This window comes from Pinus tabuliformis, chromosome 7 (genome assembly GCF_031772625.1).
Source record: "Pinus tabuliformis cultivar Carrire ecotype Pingquan chromosome 7, CPIR1, whole genome shotgun sequence".
Taxonomy (NCBI): Eukaryota; Viridiplantae; Streptophyta; class Pinopsida; order Pinales; family Pinaceae; genus Pinus; species Pinus tabuliformis.
The window spans coordinates 936384951-936405309 of record NC_142293.1 but is presented as its reverse complement, the minus strand read 5'-3'; positions in this window follow the sequence as shown (position 1 = coordinate 936405309).

Here is a 20359-nt window from a genome sequence, read left to right as displayed (position 1 = left end):
TAACCTCCTTAGATCTACCCCTGTTGTTGATTTACTAATTACCACTTGCTCGACCAAAATCCCTGAACTGAACTGCAAACTGTGACCCGGAACCCAAGCAAAGTCTCGTCTCTAGCCCAGCTCAGTCTCTGTTCTGTGAATCTGAAATTCAGTGCACTTCTCAAGTGTAGTAGGTACGCTGCATTTCAAGTTCACTGTGTTACAGGTGCGTTGATCAGACTAGGCATTGTTCCTCAATTTTTTTTTTTGTGTTCATTCTTTTTAGTTCTATTCATGAGTTTTGCTGCCTATGGTCAGTACACCTCTATTTGAAACCCCTTTCCTTTCTGATATTCCGCCTCCATTGTGCAAATAACTGTAAATGTTTTTGTGTATTTGTTGAGTCATTTTCAGTTCTCCTTTGCAAAAAAGTAACGTAATTGTACTATCGTTTCTTGATTTGAAAGTGTCACAAGTGTCACTTTCAATCATAGAAGAGAGTTTGATTGCTCCTGATAGTCGATTACCCTATTACTGTTGTATTTGATCTGAATTTGTAGTTTTTCTAGTGTCAAAAGCAAGTCTTCATGTCCAAATCGCAAAGTGTTGTGATTGTCTTCATTTTGATTTTGAAAAGAAACTTGTTAGTAATTGTCGCTTGAAAAGTAATTCAGATTTGCGCATTAGCTTTCTTTTTATCATTCACATATTAAGAAGGCTGAAAACAAATACATGCATGTGCATTTGCATTTAGACTGTTTGATTGGTTTGATTTAGGACAGTGCATATAGTGTGTGCTCTTTGCTCTTTGTTGAAAGAATTTTGTCTTTCTTTCCTTAGTAGCTAGGATTTTCATTGCATAAAGAAGATAAAAGACTGTTTATCATGTTAGATTGCATTTTAGGAATTGTACATCTACATCACGCGGTGAACCTGAAAGGAAAATTTATTAAGCAAGATCAACTATAAAATAAATTTAATGAATCTAACAACGCTTTGGAACCTAATGCACAACATCTAGAAGTCTAGGCTAGAGACGTATTCGGGCGTTGTAAAGCCTGGTAACTGTTGTTCTCACTGTTGGTTGTGTGATTCCTCCACTTTGAGACGATAAGTGCCAGTACGGACTTGTGCTCCCACGTACCGTTGAGTATATTTTGGGAGACCACAATAGGCTTAATCCTTTATCCATAGGAAGCCGTGTCTGCCGCCCTATCGATCGCAATACACTGAACACAACATTCAGGAAGATTGACTGTCGTATCATAAAAAGTATTCAACAGTTTTGTGATTGGTTTGGTAATCCCTCTACCTAGATTTCCAGAGCAGTCCCTTTCGTTCCTTTTCAGACTCCTTAACAGAAAAGGTCCATCTGAGCACTTGTCACTTCAGGCTCATTAAAAATCGAAGGCGACTAGAGTCATCTTTTGTTTTTTCTCAACTCTTTAAAATTGAAAAAACAAGTTGTGTCAAAGCGTCTAAAATTTATTTTAAACGTAATAATCATCACCTTTCCTACGTTGGTCTTAGGTTGAGAGAATGGAGTCCACCAACCAAGGAATTCCCCTTGGAGGAAATCCTAGTCCCTTCTCCTCTTGGGGAGATGTTGGTGCACCCCATATGGCCACATTGTCACTTCCAGGATTGACAATCGGCTTTCCCGTATGGCTCTTCTCAACCTCTATCGTTTAGAACACCGCAATTCCTGAACAATTGAGTAAGCAACTAGACAATTCCAGAGTTACCCACCAACCTTCTACTTCCTCCAATTCTTCCTCTCCTCCTTCCTCTTTGCTTGATGGGGCTGATAAAGCCAAAAATCAAGTACCTGAGAAGAAGAAGGAAAAGAAGAAGAAAGAGAAGAAGAAGAAGGAGCCAAAAGCGAAAGGGGGCAACCAAGCGTCGTCTAGCGAAAATCCACACACTGCACTGACTAGGCCTAAATCGCCATGTGTCATTTGCAAAGGAGACCACTATCATAGAGATTGTCCCTGCATCCCTCGGATCTTAAGGGACTAGTCTCCTCGTCTGCACAACCCGGTGTCGTCAACCTCTGATGATCATGTTGAAAACACACCGTCGACTAGTGAAAGTGAAGCCCCAGGACAAAAAGGAAAATATAGATTTCCTTGTAAACTGTGCAAAGGCGATCATGCCGTCCACCATTGTCCCTTCTTGGACAAGGCTAAAAGAGTTTTAGACGATCGTCTGGTTTCACCATTACGACTTCCTCCTGGATATAAAAAACTCTTGCCGAGTCTGTCACTAGTTGAAAATCCGGCTGACCTGCCCAGGTGGTCGGCCGAAGCGTCTATCATTGAAGACAAACCATCTCAACCCATACTAGACGAAAGTCAAAAGGTTGAGGCGGCAGTTGACAAGGTCTTGCCTTTAGAGGTTCCGTCTTCAGATGATACAGTCACAGAAGAGATCAAGGATGACACCGTCCAAATTCTTTTCGTAAGCACAGACTTCGATGAACATGGGGGAAATTTACCCATTCCTTTACCGCAGGAAGGAAGTTCGTCAGAGTCGTACCCGGCTGTCTATTCGGTCCCACCTCCGAGCAACCTAGTTGTTTCCTTTGACTGGAATCAACTAGGCAGACCCCGTTTACCGACTAATGTACCATTCCGAATCATTGCTCAAATATATAGAATGGTCATGGCTGGTACCATCATATATGAAGGGGCTTCTGTGAGTATCCTTTCCTCGACTGCTTGGAAAGCGCTTGGTTCGCCATCGCTTTTGCCTGAGATGAGAAATATAACAGGCTTTGACAAAGGAACCAGTCGACCGTTAGGGATCCTTCCCAATGTGCCCATAACATTGAGAGGGAAAACCGTTCATATGAACATAATGGTAGTCCAAGGACCCCTGGATTATAATCTACTCCTTGGACGAGACTATATTTATTGCATGGGAGCCATTGTCTCATCACTCTTTAGAGTAATGTGTTTTCCGCACGAAGGAAGAGTGGTCAAGCTCATAGACCAACTTTCATTTCCCAGATCACACATAGCAAATAGTCATATACCATCCCTGAATGGTCTTTTCGCACAAGGAATGTCTCATCAATCCCCAGTCCGTCCACCTGATGAGCGCGAGTGGTTCAGGGGACATGACTGAAACCCAGGGGGCATGCACCCTGGTCTGCTTCGGCAGGAAAACTTCGGGTATAAGGTAGGTTTCCGCGAGAGATATATGACTAGTCTGTACTCCCGTCCGTGATTGGAAAAGGGGGTTAGAATGGAATAAGATTCCCTCATCAAAGTTATGTGAGTGGATTGTCTCACCTTTGTCTATTTCGGTAGACATCGCCGAAGAAGTGTTTTATTCGCATTGTGAATAGAACAATCTTTGGTAACCTGAAAGAGGTAGACCTTTCCTGATAAAACAAATGTTTTTTCGGTAGAATAAAAGGTGACCTTGAAGCTTTATTTTATACCTGGGGGCATGCAAACCTTTTGGCATGCAAGCGAAGAGCGACTATTTATTTTTTAAATTTGTAGGTCCTCTAACCATTTAAACTCGTAGGATTGGTCGTTTCCTAACTTGCATAAAGAAAGGATGTGGGGCAAAACTCTAAAAAATGTTGTTTTCATATATGAGACATTCTTATTATACGACTGGATTAATCGAGCAGTTTTAACGCGAACTTCATGCTCGTTAAAAAATAAACATAAGCAATGAGCAAATGTTTCCCCCAGCGTTTAAGCTCAATAAAAAATGAACCAATTCCCGGTAAATAATCATCGCGAATGTAGTACTTCAGCCTTTAAATCCTTGGTCGTGTTCCCATCATCACCTCCACTCTGTATTGGCTGATCATTCACCTCTATTTGATTGTTTACCCCTTTTGAGGAACAACTATGAAGAGTGATCCCACTAGCCATCCTTGTAACACTGTCGTGATTGGAAAATTCCAAACCTTACCTGGAATCAACTGCTACCAAATTTTATCACTCGTTCCTAAAAAACGAGTCTCCTTTAAGCTCTTTTCAACTGACTCGTAAAATATGAAAAGATTGCCGAGCCATTGGCCTCTCCAGCTCGTTAAAGGGACCAGAAGTGTTATCCCTCCTTTAGATTTTAATCTTTTTGGGACTGAGGGATTATTACACAAAAATATTGAGCGCTTGTTTTGTTCGGCTCGGTAAAAGTATCGAAAATTCATCCCTTCTGTATTGTTTTATACTTTTTCGGACTTAAGGGATTAGATGACGAAAAAGGATTTTTGGAGTTTTCTTTACATTCCTTTTCAAACTCTCTAAAATTGAAAAGGACCGAGTTATATTTGTCGTTAAACTCGTTAAAACTTAATAGCGACAAACTTGTCCATAGCAGACAAGAGAGAGTTTCACTATCGCTAGGCTTGTTAAAACATAGCGATGGGTTTGCCCGAAGGGAAAATTATAGAAAAAGCATATGTTATCCTCCTCAAGCTTGACAAAAATAAAGAGGTACTGGTCAACAATGACTGGGGAAAAATTGGGAAGAAAACTTGAAGAAACTTTGTTGGTAGCAAGTCGCTCTTGAACATGACACTTTCACTCCGCATCCAAGTCGGTTGGGTTGTTTCATTCACCGGTCACATCAACATGGTCCCATCACACCATCCACATTTGGGGTTAATGCTACCAATCCATCACGTCATTGTCGCCGATATGTTCAAGAGAAGTCACTCAGATAATCCACCTATGTCTCACCCGCTGCAATACATTTACGCTCCATTCTTTCATGACCGCCACCCTAAACCTTATATCACCAGATCGTTTTCACCTCCATTAAAATCATTTGCTTCGTTCCGTGTCATTGATGTGGGATTCATTAAGGCCCCCCTATGATGGATCGCTTCTTGTCGACATCAGCTCATTATCCAAGAAGTTGATCTAGGGACACCCCTTTCAGTGCTTTGAAGCTTGCATGCCTCAATGGCAAGTTTCTCACTTCCGGCGACAGGTTTACATCAATGGCCTTCGACCGAAAGATTTTGCATGGTGTTCGACGCCAAGTCCTTTATTCACACCACGTGAATTGTACTGCAGTACCATGAGGGTCATTATCATTATCAGTGATTCCTCTCGCGCCTGTTAACAGCTTACATCATTGGCTGGTAATCAGGCGATGTCTTTCCATGTTCGACTCCAGAACATCTCTCACTTGGATAGACTTGTAATTCGAGTGAAGATCGAACAAGATTGAAGACCCCGGATCTAGTTTCATCCATCCGGGCTGCGATATATATTCAAGGAAATAAAGACATCAAATGTACATCGTTGTTGCACAGATAATCATCCAATCAAAGGGATGATGGCTCTACCAGAATCATCAGTCTACACACAGACGATTGTCTGTCCTATGTACATGAAAATGAATTTATAAAGCTGAGCATGGGAATGCCCGCCTTAGCTAGATCATGAAAATATGAAGATAATGTATTGTATTGTATCTTATTACAGGTCTCCTCCCAGCTTGAAAGAACTTCGGATCCTCATGATAAAGCATTTCACCCGACATCAAAAAGATTAACGACCTCATGCTTTAGGGGGCAATTGTTATAGACATTTTTGGGCACTACAACCCCAAGCATAAAATGTCCATAAACCAAGGGCTCCTAAGTCCCTAAAAGTGTTGTTCCAACCCATAAAGGAACAAGGTCAACTGATTACGGCTTCTCCCAGAAATTCTCCATGAAAAATTGCTTAGAACTGGTCAAAACAAGATCATTTCACTTGCTCCATAGGCAAAGTGCATTGCATCTCACCTAAGTACACTCTGTGGGTGCGTTGCATTTCAAAAATCCCTTCTATGGGGTGCGATGGGCGAGAAGTGACAAATGGCAGTGTCAATCCGCGAGGTGGAGAGGCATGGAATCTTCCATAAACTTCTCCTGTGACACTTGCCTCTCTGAATTCGACCAAGGATGAGTAAGAGATCATAAATCTCCAAGTGGAAGAAAGAACTATCAGAGGGAAGACACTCATCAAATCACAAGCTGACTCATCTCCCTTACAGATATCTATATATGGATCCCTCATCCCAGAGATCCAGAGTCTGGAATTTTGCATCTTGTAAGGAATTGCTGTTGGTTTCTTGAGGCAACATCATAGTGTTGGGTGATCTAAGATTTGTATGAGGTGAAGAAGGGCTTACTTGCTGAGAGGATGATGTTGGGTCAGAACCACTGGTTGTAACTCTCTTGGCTCTTTCTTGATTATCAATAAAAGCTATTCAAGTTTTCCTCCATACTCTTGTGTCGTTTATGTTTTATGCATTTGTATGGTCAATTTACATCTGATCCTAGATTGTTTATGATAATATATCCATGTTCTTGTATAGTGTTATGCTACTTTGATTCTACAGGTACTCTGTGAAGCTGGGTGTACAAGGAAGCAAGTAGCAAAGGACTATCAGAAGAGAGAGGAATCGAACTAGGAGCCAAGCGCAAGATAGAGGTTGGTCTCCTTTATTCTTCTCTCATCTATCTTTCATAAAGGAAAAATGAAAGTAGCTTTACTTTGTTTGTTTCTAAGGTAGCTACCACACCTTAGTGGGATTAGCAGTTCTGCATAGACACTTTTCCCTGTAACAGTGATAAGATTGTAGGAGTTGGTGATATTATTTTAGATGATGATTCGATAAGCCTAGCCTTTCTAGGCCTTCCCAAGAGCTGACATAACTACCAAGATTCGATCAATTGGAGGGAGAAACTACTAAGTTGGAAGCACTTATGGTCCAATTTGGTATAAGAGGAAATAAGGCAGAATACCATAGATGGAACTTCATCCAAGGGTGAGGATAAAGAAAAAATTACATTGGTTGGAAATGGAAACAAGGGAAAAGGGAAGAAATCTAAAACCAAAACAGAATCCAGTAGAGGAAAGAAGAAATATTTTTCCAAATTAAATGCTTCCATTGCCATGAATTCGAGCACTATGCCATGAAGTTTCCATAAAAAAAGGCGAGCAAGAAGACCTCAAGAGGAGCAGAAAGTGAAGCCTTGGCTTCACAGTTCAAGCTTGAATTTACCCTTGTTGCATGCATGGCCAACATAATGATGGGGAGCGTGTTGTACTTTGACTCAAGTGCATGGTTCCACATGACAGGGTGTAGAGAGTTTTTCGGTGACTTAGAGGAGAAAGGTTTTCATATGCACATCGAGCTAGGGGACAACGGAAGGTACAACGAAATCGGGGTTGGTATAGTCACCTTTCAGAGGGAGTCAGGCTCCCCTCTCAGTCTCAAGGATGTCATGTTCATTCTGAACCTAAAGAAAAATATCATCTCTAATGCAGTTTTGGAAGACCGTGGTTATGATGTCATCTTCAGGAAAGGGAAAGCATTCTTGAGACACATAGCCACGAGAAAGGTGAAGCAGATAGGGGTTCATGTGAATAACCTGTATAAGCTAGATGTGGAGAACTGTGCTACACTAAGAAATAAGGTAGAGAAGGTGAAGAGTCATGATGTCGGTGAATTTTGGCACAAAATACTTGGCCATTTGCATCATGGCATCTTGAAGATTATGCAAGAAATAACCATTAGCCTCCCCAAAACAGAACATGAGAAACATGATGTATGCAAAGGATGTACCTTGGGGAAGTACAAAAAATCCACATTACATGATCAAGATGGAAAAGCACATGTAATCTTAGAAAGGATCCCCTCTGATGTTTGTGGACCTTTCTCGACAACCTCCATTGTCAGAGACAAATGTTTTTTCATTTTTATTGATGACTTCTCACGGAGGTGTTGAATCTTCTTCATGCAGAAGAAATATGAGACATAGTCCAAGCTCATAGAATTCAAGGAACTGGTTGAGAAAGAAATTAGCAAGAAGGTGAAGGATCTTAGGAGTGATAATGGAGGTGGGTACGTGTCAAATGGATTTAAAAATTTCAGTGTGAAAGAAGGCATTCTACGAGAGTTGACAACACCCCAAAACCCACAACAAAATGAGGTGGCTGAAAGAATAGTAACACCGTTGGAGAAACTTGAGCGATGTTGCATGATCAAGGCCTACCTCTACATTTGTGGGATGAAGCATGCAACACAATAGTCTATTTGCATAATTGGAGTCCTCATCGGATTCTGAGCATGATTACACCAGAGGAGGCTTTCTCGGGGAGAAAGCCAGATGTTTCACACTTCGAGATTTTTGGAGCCTCTATTTACTGCCATGTATCCAAAGAATCAAGGAATAATCTTGAGCTGCGAATAGAATTGGGGGTATTTATGGGTTACACAGAAAATCCCCACAACTACCGTGTGTACTTTTTGTCCCTCATAATGAAAATTGTGTGAAGGATGTAAAATTTGATGAGGAGAAAGCGATGCAGTTCTCTCTTGAGAGGGAGCTTCAACTCCAATGAGAAGAGGATATTTTAGCTCCAAAGGAGGATCCTCAAGAAGTTTTGGAGTAGCCACAAGTATAGGAGAAAAGAGTGGAGACATCCACTCAAGCAGAACCATCCAAAGAAAGCAGAAAAAGAACCACAAAAGCTGATAGACTTGTGCAGGATGCGAGGAGAATGTGGGAGCTCCTTCAAATTTGTGTAGGTAGAGAAGGTCACCCGATCAATACACTGGCTACATGGATCTAATGTCTGAGCTTATAGAGACTGAGTCGTTCTATTTTGATGAATAAATAGAGAAACCTGTATGGGTTGATGCAATGGTGGAGGAATACAAATCCATTGTAAAGAAAAATGTTTGGCAAGTGGTCCCAAGACCAGCAAATAAATTGGTGGTGGGTTTGAGAAGGATCTTCAAGGTTAAGCATGCAACAGACGAAAGAATAGAGAAGTATAAGGAAAGATTTGTGGCCAAGGGGTACTCTCAAGTTTAAGGAGTTGACTATGAGGAGACCTTTTCTCCTGTAGAAAATTACTCATCCATTAGATCAATTATTGCATTGGCTTCACAAATGAGGTGGAAGATCCACCAGACGAATGTAAAAACAAGATTTCTCAATGGAGTTATTGAGGAGGAGGTGTAAATCAAGAAACCAGAAGGTTTTGAGACATTTTATCGAGAGTCTCATGTGTACAGAGTCAAGCGAGCATTGTAGAGTCTCAAACAAGAACCCTGTGCTTGGTACACTAGGATCGATATATATCTCACCCATTTGGGCTTCACCAAAAGTGAAGTAGATGAAAAAATCCATCATATCTTGGTAGAAGGTAAATCGATTATTATTGTCTTATATGTTGATGACTTGATTTTAAATGGTGATGAGCAGTTGAACAGATCTTGCAAGGAGGACCTTGAAAGTGAATTTGAAATGAAGGACATGGGTCTCATGCACTACTTCCTCATGGTGTAAGTATGGCAAGGCAACGGGGAACTATTTTTCACTCAAGGAAAGTATGAAAATGAGATACTACAAAAGTTCTGCATGGAGAGTTGTAAACCCATGGAGATACCTCTAGTGACCAACTGGAGGAAGGAGGATGCCACTTCAAGTGAGGAAGTGGATGCTACCACTTATCGACAACTAGTGGGTTCACTCGTGTATCTTATGAAAAGATGACCAGATATGTTCTATGCAGTCAACCAACTAAGCCAAAATATGGTTAGGGTAACCAAATTGTATTAGAAGGCAACTAAGCATGTTTTATGACACCTCAGAGATACTACCCAGTGTGGACTATGGTACATACAAACAAAGGGAGTGAAGTTGTGTGGCTTCATAAATGTAGATTGGGTGGGAAGTCCATCAGACCAAAAGAGTACAACCAGTGGAATTTTCAGTGTTGGGTTTGTAACTGTTCCTGGTACAACATGAAGAAAATATCTGTTGCACTTAGCTCAGCAGAAGAAGAATACATGGCTGCAAGTCAAGCAACATGTGAGGCAATCTGGATGAGAAAGATACTTGTGCGACTATTTGGTCAGATGATGGATCTAACTGTGATCTATTGTGATAATAAAAGTTGCATTAAGCTCTCTGAGAATCATGTATTTCACGATCGATCCAAGCATATATATATCTTCTATCACCATTTACAGGACTATGTGTAGAGGTAGATATTATTGCTACAATACATTCCAAAGGAGGAATAAGATGCTGATATTTTGAAAAATGACTTTTCAAGAGGGAATTTCAAGTTCCACAGGTGCAGGATAGGGGTGGTTGATAATCCCTTTCTTGCTGAGGGGGAGTGTTGAAAAATGCATCAAGAAATTCTCAATTTGATTTTGCCTTGATTAAATTGAGAAAATTCGAATTTCTACATCAGCAGACAACTTGGATGTAGTTAACTTGTGTGACATGGCTTGTGTCACCCAATTTACTTAGTAAATTTGAGTTGGAGGAGTTAGAGTTCACTTAATCATGTGTGATTACTAATTTGTAGCAATTAGGGTCAGTTGTCTCAAGTTTCTTTCAGTTAAACTAGTTCCAACTATTGGAGGAACTAGTGGAAGGTTAGTTGTGCAGTGGGACTTCAATCAAACTCAGTGATCATACAAATAACTGATCAATCAACCCAAAATAGCTAATGCATGCGGATAATTTGACTTCCCCAACTATGGTGGAAATTCCAAGGCAGCATAACATCAATTGTAGACTAGTCTTGAGTGTGCAGGTGTTGCATGCAATTAGATGATCAACCTTGGGAACTGTGCAATCCATTTTGGAGAAATTCCTAAATAACAGGGGCCTAATTTCTCAAGGAGTCGCACAAGGAAATAGTGGTTCAAGAAGAGGCAAAATTTGACTAAGTCTGGGTCAGAGCTTCTCAGTTAGCAGAGGAATAGGTTATTCACTTGCAGGTTGTGCTCAGTTGAGCAAAATAAATTGTAATACATCTCTATTCATCAGATTAATGAAAGCAGGCATTGGGGTTTTTAGTAGATTGCTTTCCCATAGAAAAATAACTATGTGCAAGTTTTTTATTTCTTGTTGCATGTTTGTGATTGATGTTCTAAATTGTGAATTAAATTCCACAGAGCAGTAGAGTAGGTTTGTGTCTTGTGATTTTGATTAAAACTTCATGAAACATTTCAAATATACATCATAATTTCTACACTAAGATATTGATGTCAAGTGTTTCTTACTACATAGGATGTATAAAACATGTGCAAAAGCTCCACCTGTTGAATATTTGAACTCACATTTTTCTTTACAGAATATTGGGGAGGAGTTAAAATGAAGGATCGGATCTAGATCATTATAAGGACCAAAGCTCAAATGGAATTTCTTCATATGTTCAACTATTTTTCTGAACTTTTGAAATCAAAGTATAGTTATGTAAGATGTGGATTTAATTTTTTTTTGGAAAGGCTTCTTCTACAATATTAGCTGTTAATGTTCAATGACCATGAATTGACCAAGGAGTAGTTGACAGAGAATTTAGGCTAGGTGGAAATGACAACTCATATATCTAGGGAAAGGGAAAATGTTGTCATTCGCTTAATGAAAAAAACAATAAATTGCATGGAAAGGGAGAAGCAAGTGCAACTGGTAGCCACATTCATCATCCATGAAGACTAATCATAATTTTGACTCATGTATTTCTTTTATTATATGGAAAATATTATTTTTTTCATAATTATGAAAATGGGGAAATACCAAAGTCATGTATGAGTCAATAAGAATATGAATAGTCACTAGGGGTGTGATAGGTCAAGAGGTAGTTGAATAGTCATGGGGAAGGTGAAAAGTCACCTACCCAATTGTATAAATATACCCTCATGCATCTAGCAAAATGGGGATTTTAGCTTTTAGGTGGTTGTTAACACTTAGGTAGCTTTGAGCACTCTTACTCTTGGTATTTTTGGACTAAGTGTGGTGAAGTCTGGGACTTGCTTAGAAATGATATGAGTATCTCACCTTCTACTATTGGACTTGGATGGAATTGTGGTACATGTACTTGATATTTCAACAATATCAATGAGAAGCTATCTACTCTTGGCACGATTCTCGTGCACTTTCATGATGGTTGTAATGGCTATCTGATACTGCTGTTACATGTGCATTCTTGCTTTCACATGAGTTATATGTTAATGAACTAATTCATGGCATATGATTCACATGCTTTATAATGGATCTATGCTCTTTCATTCCACGCATTACACTAGTTATTAGTTGTGAACTACTTTGAAATTAGTTTCTCGTGCTCTTTTTACTCTTGTATGTCTTGGATGGTTTTATATAACTAATTCCTCTTTAAAGTACTTGGTATTATTGTTTTAATGTTATACTCTTACACTTTGTGTTTCAAGTTTATCATTTGCTAACTAATTCATATTCATACTCCAAATATTTCACACTGGCCTTCACATTAACATATCTTTACTCAAGAGCCAAGAGAAAACAAACAAACATGGTGTAATCTAGGCCCACATGTCGGATGGGACTCCTATTCTAAATGGTGTGAGGTCTAATTGGGACTTCATACTTGGGAAATACCCTAACCATTAGCGGTGCATTTCACCCTTTCAACATATTGGTTGAGGTTCACCTTTTTCTTATGTCTCCTATAATTATCCCTTGTCCTTTTACAATATTTATTGAATCATGGGTTCATTAGGAAGTTGTTAGAAGCTGCTTTCCCTCTCCCTAGCTACTTGGGTTTCCAATTTCCTAACATATTTATTTTTCCTCCATGATCTCTTCACATTGGTCATTCATGTCTTTGTATTTGTTCATGAACCTACATTAGGAGGCGATTATTTTAATTGTGGCATTGTAAATCTATATGTACTCTATTGTAACTTTCATTCCATTTTGTGAATTTTTTTTGTCTTTTGATTTAACCCTAGGTATCCCTTTTGTCCACCCCATTTATATAAAGAGCTAATCATGATCCATTGGAATCACCTCATGGAAATTGTTGATTATAAAGGTTATTACCCTGCCTATCCCACTCTAATATTATTATGTAATTGACCATGAGTTTTTTATTATGTGTGTGACAAATGGCCTTGCTTAATCATTTTCATTGCTCAAGTCTATTATATACAGTAATTTTGTGTGTTACATAAATGTAAGATATCCTCCCTAAATAGTGTGATACATTTGCTTCAATTTTTTGAATTCCTCTTCCATCAACACTCCTCTTTGACCATCCACAAGAGGTGTGCACATTCTACAAAATCTAACTTTCCTTTTTCTTTAAATTATGTTATGTCTCATGCTAGCCAATTGTATGGATCTTCCTTGCATAATATTTTCTTCTTATAGAAATCTAATGAATAACATGCTTCCAAGAAGGTAGACGTGGTCCCTCATAAGCCAAACATATTGTTTGATATTTTCTACATTTTCTTTGGTTATGTTGTATTCAATCTCTTCTTTTATAAATTAAGTAATCCCTCTCCCCAACCTTTATGTCTTTTTCTTGCCTTATCTCATATGGAACAAAGTTTGTATCCTTGAAACTCTTGAATCCTACAATTTTCATGTTTGCGGGTCACAACTAGGACAGTAATGGCTTGCAATTCTATGAGAATCCCTATGATATGAGTTTTCATTCCTAGATATCTCCTGAAGTTTCATATAATTAGTTTTAGTTTTCCTTGGGTCATTTTGGACACATCTCCCTATATTTGGTTTGTGCCCATGACTTTTTGATATTGTACTTACCATTCTAGAGGACATTTGTCATGGACCTAAGATTCTATCCTAGATATTTTTTTTTTCATCTCTGATCATGTACCACTACCTTGCATCAGCCATAATGGTCTTCCCAAGTCATTCTAGCTAAAACTAGACTACACCTCTTCACTTAAATTTTGCTTATAACTTCACCTTAAGCTATAGTATGTTAGATGCACAACTGACTCCAACACAACCTAGTTCACCCAACAATAGGGACATGTCCAACTGTAACGTTAAAACCTACCAAAAATGCTTATACTTAGCCAATATTTCACTACTTAGCCAACACAAAGCAAAGAAAGGAACATAACATTCATCCAAGTAAAAAAAACCACAATAAAAAAATATAGGTGGCACCCAAGGCATATGTCTTTACTTTATTTATATGAATAATGTTACAATGTAAAATAGAGTAATTCAACCAAATGCCTATGACTCATTTATATACTATACTTACAAAAGGCATGAATACTTACAAGAACCAACAATCAAATCCCTAAAGAAATTGTAAGCATACCTCCTATAGGCCTCGTCTTCTTTTTTCCCTAACTCAACTAGTGTAATTTACCCTACTAAACCTAATACTATACTTAGAACAATCACAAAGCTCCCTCACACTCCTTGGGTACCTTAGCACTTTTGGAGAATCCTCTTTTATATGAGACTTAATTTAGGTGGACCCAAGTGACATTAGTCAACTTGCTTCTTTTGGTGCCTTATCTATCAATCATATACATCCAACAAGTGCACTTAACAATGTTTCCAAGTTCACATGACATGCACCTAAGTGCATCCACCTACATCCAAGTGCATCCAATTTTTCTCAAGTGTGTCTGAAGGTAACTCCAATGGACATGGAACACTTATCCCCTTAGGTTTGCATCTCTAGCTCATGGGATTAAGGAATCCCAACTAATATAATGACAACATAGAATGGTTCTCCACTTTTCCCACTAATTGAACATACAACATATTGCATTGAAATTTTTTACAGGAACCATTTGTACCTACCTAGGTAGTGTGCCTACTACCAATCATAGGAGAAGGCCTTACATCCCCACCTTTCCATCATTCCCTCGCCTTTCCACCCTATTAAACTTGTTTCTATATCAACAACATCTAACCAACACTTTTCTAAGTTCCTTGAGCTTTTGCTTCTCAAACTCTCAGCTCCTATATTCATATTGCCACACCACCTCTTTCCTTTCCCAACTATTCTCCTCTTTAAATATATCTTTCTAATTGACAAAATACTCTTTCCTTCCATTCTTAATAAAGTGGTTGGTCATATGTGCAAGTATCTCATCCACTTCTAGCATTGGCCTATCTATGATCAATATAGGTAATTTGGATGGTGAAACTCTACTACGATAGCCTTCATTAATCCTACAAGGCTTCAACTGACTAATGTAGAAAATTAAATGGTGACCCTCTCATGTGGTCTAGCTCCTCCAATTTTCAAGTGATATTTCCAATATTATCAAGTACTCTAAACAATCCTTAAAACTACTATAGCAAGGAACTATGCATTGCACTTGGTGGCTTAAATTTCTTTTTTCCAGCTCAAGTAAAACCAAGTCACTAACTTGAAACTATACCTCCATCCTATCATTATCTTCTTATTCTTTCATATTTTCTATGACATTTTTTAATTGATTACAAGCCATCTCCAATGTATTTTTCCATCCCTTTACAAAGCCCAAGGCTAATGGGTTGCACCCATATTAGCCTTGTAAAACTATGTGGGGCATCAATCGTTTTTATATATTTTCCAACTCAAAAGGACTATAGCTTATTACATAACTCTTTAACATGTTGTAACTAAATTGAGTTGCATCAAACAAACCTATTTATTTTATTTGGCCTTCAAAAATAAAATTCCTTAGGTAATCCTCCAAAAGGCCATGGATAATTTGTCGACCCATTAGTCTACGAATGAACATTTAAAATCATTAGTAGCTTTTTCCAACAAATCCATTGACAACCCTGTCCAAAATCACATTGTGAACCTTATGCACTATAGGAAATGATGTTTAATGGGATACCCTGGTGCTTCAAAACATTATTAAATAACTACATTGTAAATTTTTATGTTACATAGACACCTTCATTGGCATGAAGTGTGCATTATTGGAAAATAGGTAAACAACTACCATTATCCCACTGCAACCTTGTGAAATTAGAATATGAGTCATGAAGTCCATAGAGACACTTGCCAAAGGTCTCTCTAAGACTAAAAAGGTTTGTAGTGAACCAACTTGCATTCTCCTGCCTGCCTTGCCTTTTTGGCACAAACATAAGTTTGGATGCATTCTTCCACATCTAACCTCATATGTTCCCACTAGTAGCATTGATCCAACAATGCCATTATCATTCATTCTCTAATGTGTCCTTCCCAAAGCTAATCATGACACTCCTTTAAGATTTCTTTCTAAATGTTGCATGGATTAGACACATAGTTGTGCTCACTAAAGTAAAAAATATACTATCCATCCAAAAATTCCTCCTTTTTTTTCCTCCATCTACTTCATGATAATCAAATTTATGGGATCCTTATGCAATCCCTCTTTGATCTTATATTGCAATCCTATGAAAACCTATGGCTAAATTTCTATGGATACCAACAACTCATCCTCCTCTAAGGTTACAAGTTGTGCATTCCTACTCAAGGCATTAGTTATTGCATTCAACTTGCCTAGTTAGTACTTAAAGGTCATGTCAAAAATTTCCAAGAAGTCTTACCATCATGCCTTCTTAGGTGACAAATTTAGTTGGGTGGAAAAGTAACTTGTTTCCACATTTCCCATCTTCACAATAAATGGATTTCCCAACAAGTAGTGTCATCGTGCTTGTAGGAAACATACAGCTGCAATCATCTCTTTTTCATGCACATGCCACCTCCATTCATGATCCTATAATTTTCTACTTTCACAGGCCACTAGATGACCCCCTTGTGACAAAACAACTCGAATAGAAAAACTGGAACTGTCTGTGTGCACTTCAAATAATTGGTCAAAGCATGGAAACTTCAACCTATGTGTGGAAAAAAGTATATGCTATAGCTTGTAGAGTACTACTTGGCACTTATCCATCCAAATTCCTGGTTTTTTCTTCTTCAATAAGTCATTATCTGGTGCTAGAATATTAGAGTAAAATTCAATAAATCTATTAGTAGTAGTAGTTAGCCAAACCAAGGAAACTACTTACCTAATGAATTGTTCTCAATTCCTCCCAATCCTCACTTTCTCTTATCTTCATAGGATAATGGCCCAAGAATGGATTTTTATATTACCCAAAATACATATTTGGACTTCTTCAATTACACATAATTTTTCCTTATCCCCTTAAATTTTTATTCCAAATCACTCTTATGTTATTCCATGTTTTTACTAAAAACCATTATATTATCTAAGTAGAAAACTACTAACATATCCAATAATGGTATGAACACATGATTCATCAAGTTTCAAAAAGTAGCTAGGGTGTTTCAAAACCCAAAACACATAATAAGAAATTGAAAACCACCATACCTTGTCATACAGGTTGTCTTAATTGACTCATCTCCTTCCACCATCCTAACTTATTAGTATCCTTGCCTTAGGTCCAAATTTGAGAAAACCTTGACCTCAGTCAACTTGTCAAATTAATCTACTACCATTAAAGATAATGGGGAGTAAGTTTTTACAATTTATCTATTCAATGCACAACATTCCTAGCACATTCTCAGTTTTGGGCATCTTGTAATGTCCCCAACTACTTAGGAGATATAAGACAGGTTCCGCTAGCCTAAACAAGTTCTTGTAGGCTAAGATAGGGGATTTTTTTAATAAGGGAACATGATTCACCTAGGAAAACATTATAAATGCCTAAAGGGTGAAGAGGGGGATGTATCCTAGGTTAATGAAAAGTCACCTTCATTTTATAAAGTGAAAAAGTTATAAAAGTTACTTAATAAAATTAAAAGGGTAAAATCACGACAAAAGTGGCCACTCAATTATAAAAGGAGAAAAGTGAGGAGTCTCTCCTCATTCTATCACTTCAATTTTGAGAAAATGATCTCTTGGAAATTTTTTGGAGAGAATCTAAGGGTTTGATAAACCCTAGATTCCATTGCTATCTTTGGTGTTGAAACTATACACCCTAGTTGTTTCAAAGAATGGAATCACTCAGATTTCACCATTTCACTACTAAGGAGAAGAATATTTGCAAAAGAGAATGGAGGTACACAATTTTATTAGTTGATTTTATCTCTAATATTGAGCTTATCATTCTCTTTTTAGGTTGAGGACTCATTCTTGGGAGAGCTTGTTGAAAATGCAACAATAAATTCCTAACTTAATTTTACCTTTAATTAAATTAGGAGAAATTTCAATTTCAATTTCACTAAAATACATGGAGGAATTTAACTGAGGTGATATGGCACTTATCACTCAGTTAAATAAGTTAATTCAAGTTGGAGACACTTGATTTATGTTTAGTTATGGTTGATCAATAATTTCTAGTAATATATCTCAGTTAATTTGAGTTATTGTAAGTTCAACTAGTTCTAACTGATATATAACTAGTGGAGGATCCAACAATATGGTGTGTACCTCAGTGATCAACCATTTAACTCATAAATCAACCCAGAATAATTGATGTATGCAGATAAATCGAGTTACCGAGTTGAGATTTGAGTTTAAGGGAAGAGTACTATTAGTTGTAGACAATTCCAAAATGTACAGGTGGTGCATGTAGTCATAGAAGGGTTGTTGGGGTTTTTTGTTTTTCCTAAAGGACCAACTGACCTCTACACATTAAATCATCAACTTGGAGTTTTGTTTGTTTATTTCAAGGATGTCCACATAGTTTGTGCAAGAGACAGTGCTAATGTCACATAACATGTATGGTCCTAATGGAAAGTAAAGGCATATGAATGAAATGAACAACTCACACTTAGTGAAATAAATAACTCATACTCGACTTCTAGAATTCAATCTTAAACAATAAATACTGCTAAAGGAATCAAATCGTTAAGTCTTTTGTGAAAAAATAAAGAAATCGAACTGAATACAAAGTTGTTTCCTAGGGAACTGCATCTACAATAAAGTAACAACACTATAGCTAGAAATGAATTCACCAGAAATGATATCAAATCATAAGAATTAACAATTCTACATTAATCAATAGGAAACAATAGGAAATATAGCACTCCAAAGTACCAATTGCAATAAATCTAACTCTGTGATATCCAGTTGTAGCTGTTGCAAAAAATCACACTTGACAAAAAATCTCTTTAACAACAGCATACCTGAACAACTAAATAATTGAATAACAAGAATTAAAAGCGAAATTCAAACTTAATAATACAAGAAAGGACAATATTCATTCCAAGACTGAGCCGAAGATCACTGGAATTCAACTACCTCATGGCTAACTTAGCGCAAAAAGTTAAAGTTGAACCAAAAATGTCTCCATTAAGTTATAATGATTAAATTACAAGAAATGTCAATAGAGTTTTACAATATAGATCAAAATTATTGCATCTCACACTCTTCTCTTTATTGAGGCTCAATCCCTCACTCTTATATTACAAAATGAAGCTATTTTCAAATAGAGAGCGATCCTAAGAATCCGAAGATTCTTAGGATGCTCTATTTAAATTACAAAAATATCCATTTCTTCCCGGAATAGCAGGGCCAGGATCTTTTTCTCCCACTGATTCATCAGAATATAAGTCAATCTCATTCAACTGGCTATAATTAACTCGAACAATCCCACATAATCCATTCTTCCTTGACTATTCCAGGGAACAACATCCAATATCAGATATTGTTGTTCAAATAACGGTTCAAATTGTAAGTAAACCATGCCTTTTTTAGTTTAAATAAATTAAAAAGAGATGAAATAATGAAATTCTATTGTCTCCTTTCTAGAATCTATATTGCGCAAGTTATCACATTATGCACACAAAAATCCTTAGAAAACAAACATAAAAATAAGAAATAAGATAAGAAAATTGTTTCAATTATGAAGCCCAACATCAACCCCCAACTTACCTTTTTGCATGACCTCATGCAAACAAACAATTGACATGAAGAGTAGTTAGGTAATATGCTCGGTAAGGTTCTTCTCCTACATGTTGGAATCTGTTCCTACTCCAGATTTCTTGAAAGGAAACATACTTACCTGCCTCTGTCAGGTCATATTTAGATTTGTAGGAGGATTGATGACACCAAATTATGGGGCATCTCTATTTGCACCCCATCCAAATAGTGCCTTCTTCTACCACCAGATGAGCATAATCCCATGCCCTACTCATAGCATGTTGGAAATTCCGAAGGCTAAAAGGTTCTCTAATTTTAATTTCACTGGATGATGCCTGCCACCTTTGCTTTGCTCCTCGGAGAGCTTCAACCCTAATGTCCCCTAGGTATTCCAGGCTTGATTGCAGAACTTCATTGTGAATGGGTGCCAAGGCATCAACAACACCATATTGTCGCATCAACCTTTTATGACAGATAAGTGTGTGTATAGGGATATGTGGCTTCCCTCTAACCCAGAGGTCTAGGCCAAACTCTCTTCTTTGAAATGTATTATAAGATTTAACCCACTTTAACTGATTCCAAGAGAACGATATAGAATCTTGAAACTGCACATCCCCTATGAGAGGAACAATATTCTCATGACCTTCTCTTTTAGGAAGAATTTATGCATGTACAGTTCACATAAGAAGTATCTTGTATGATCATCTTGCTTATGAAAAGAGGTAACAAAGTCCAAAACATTGTT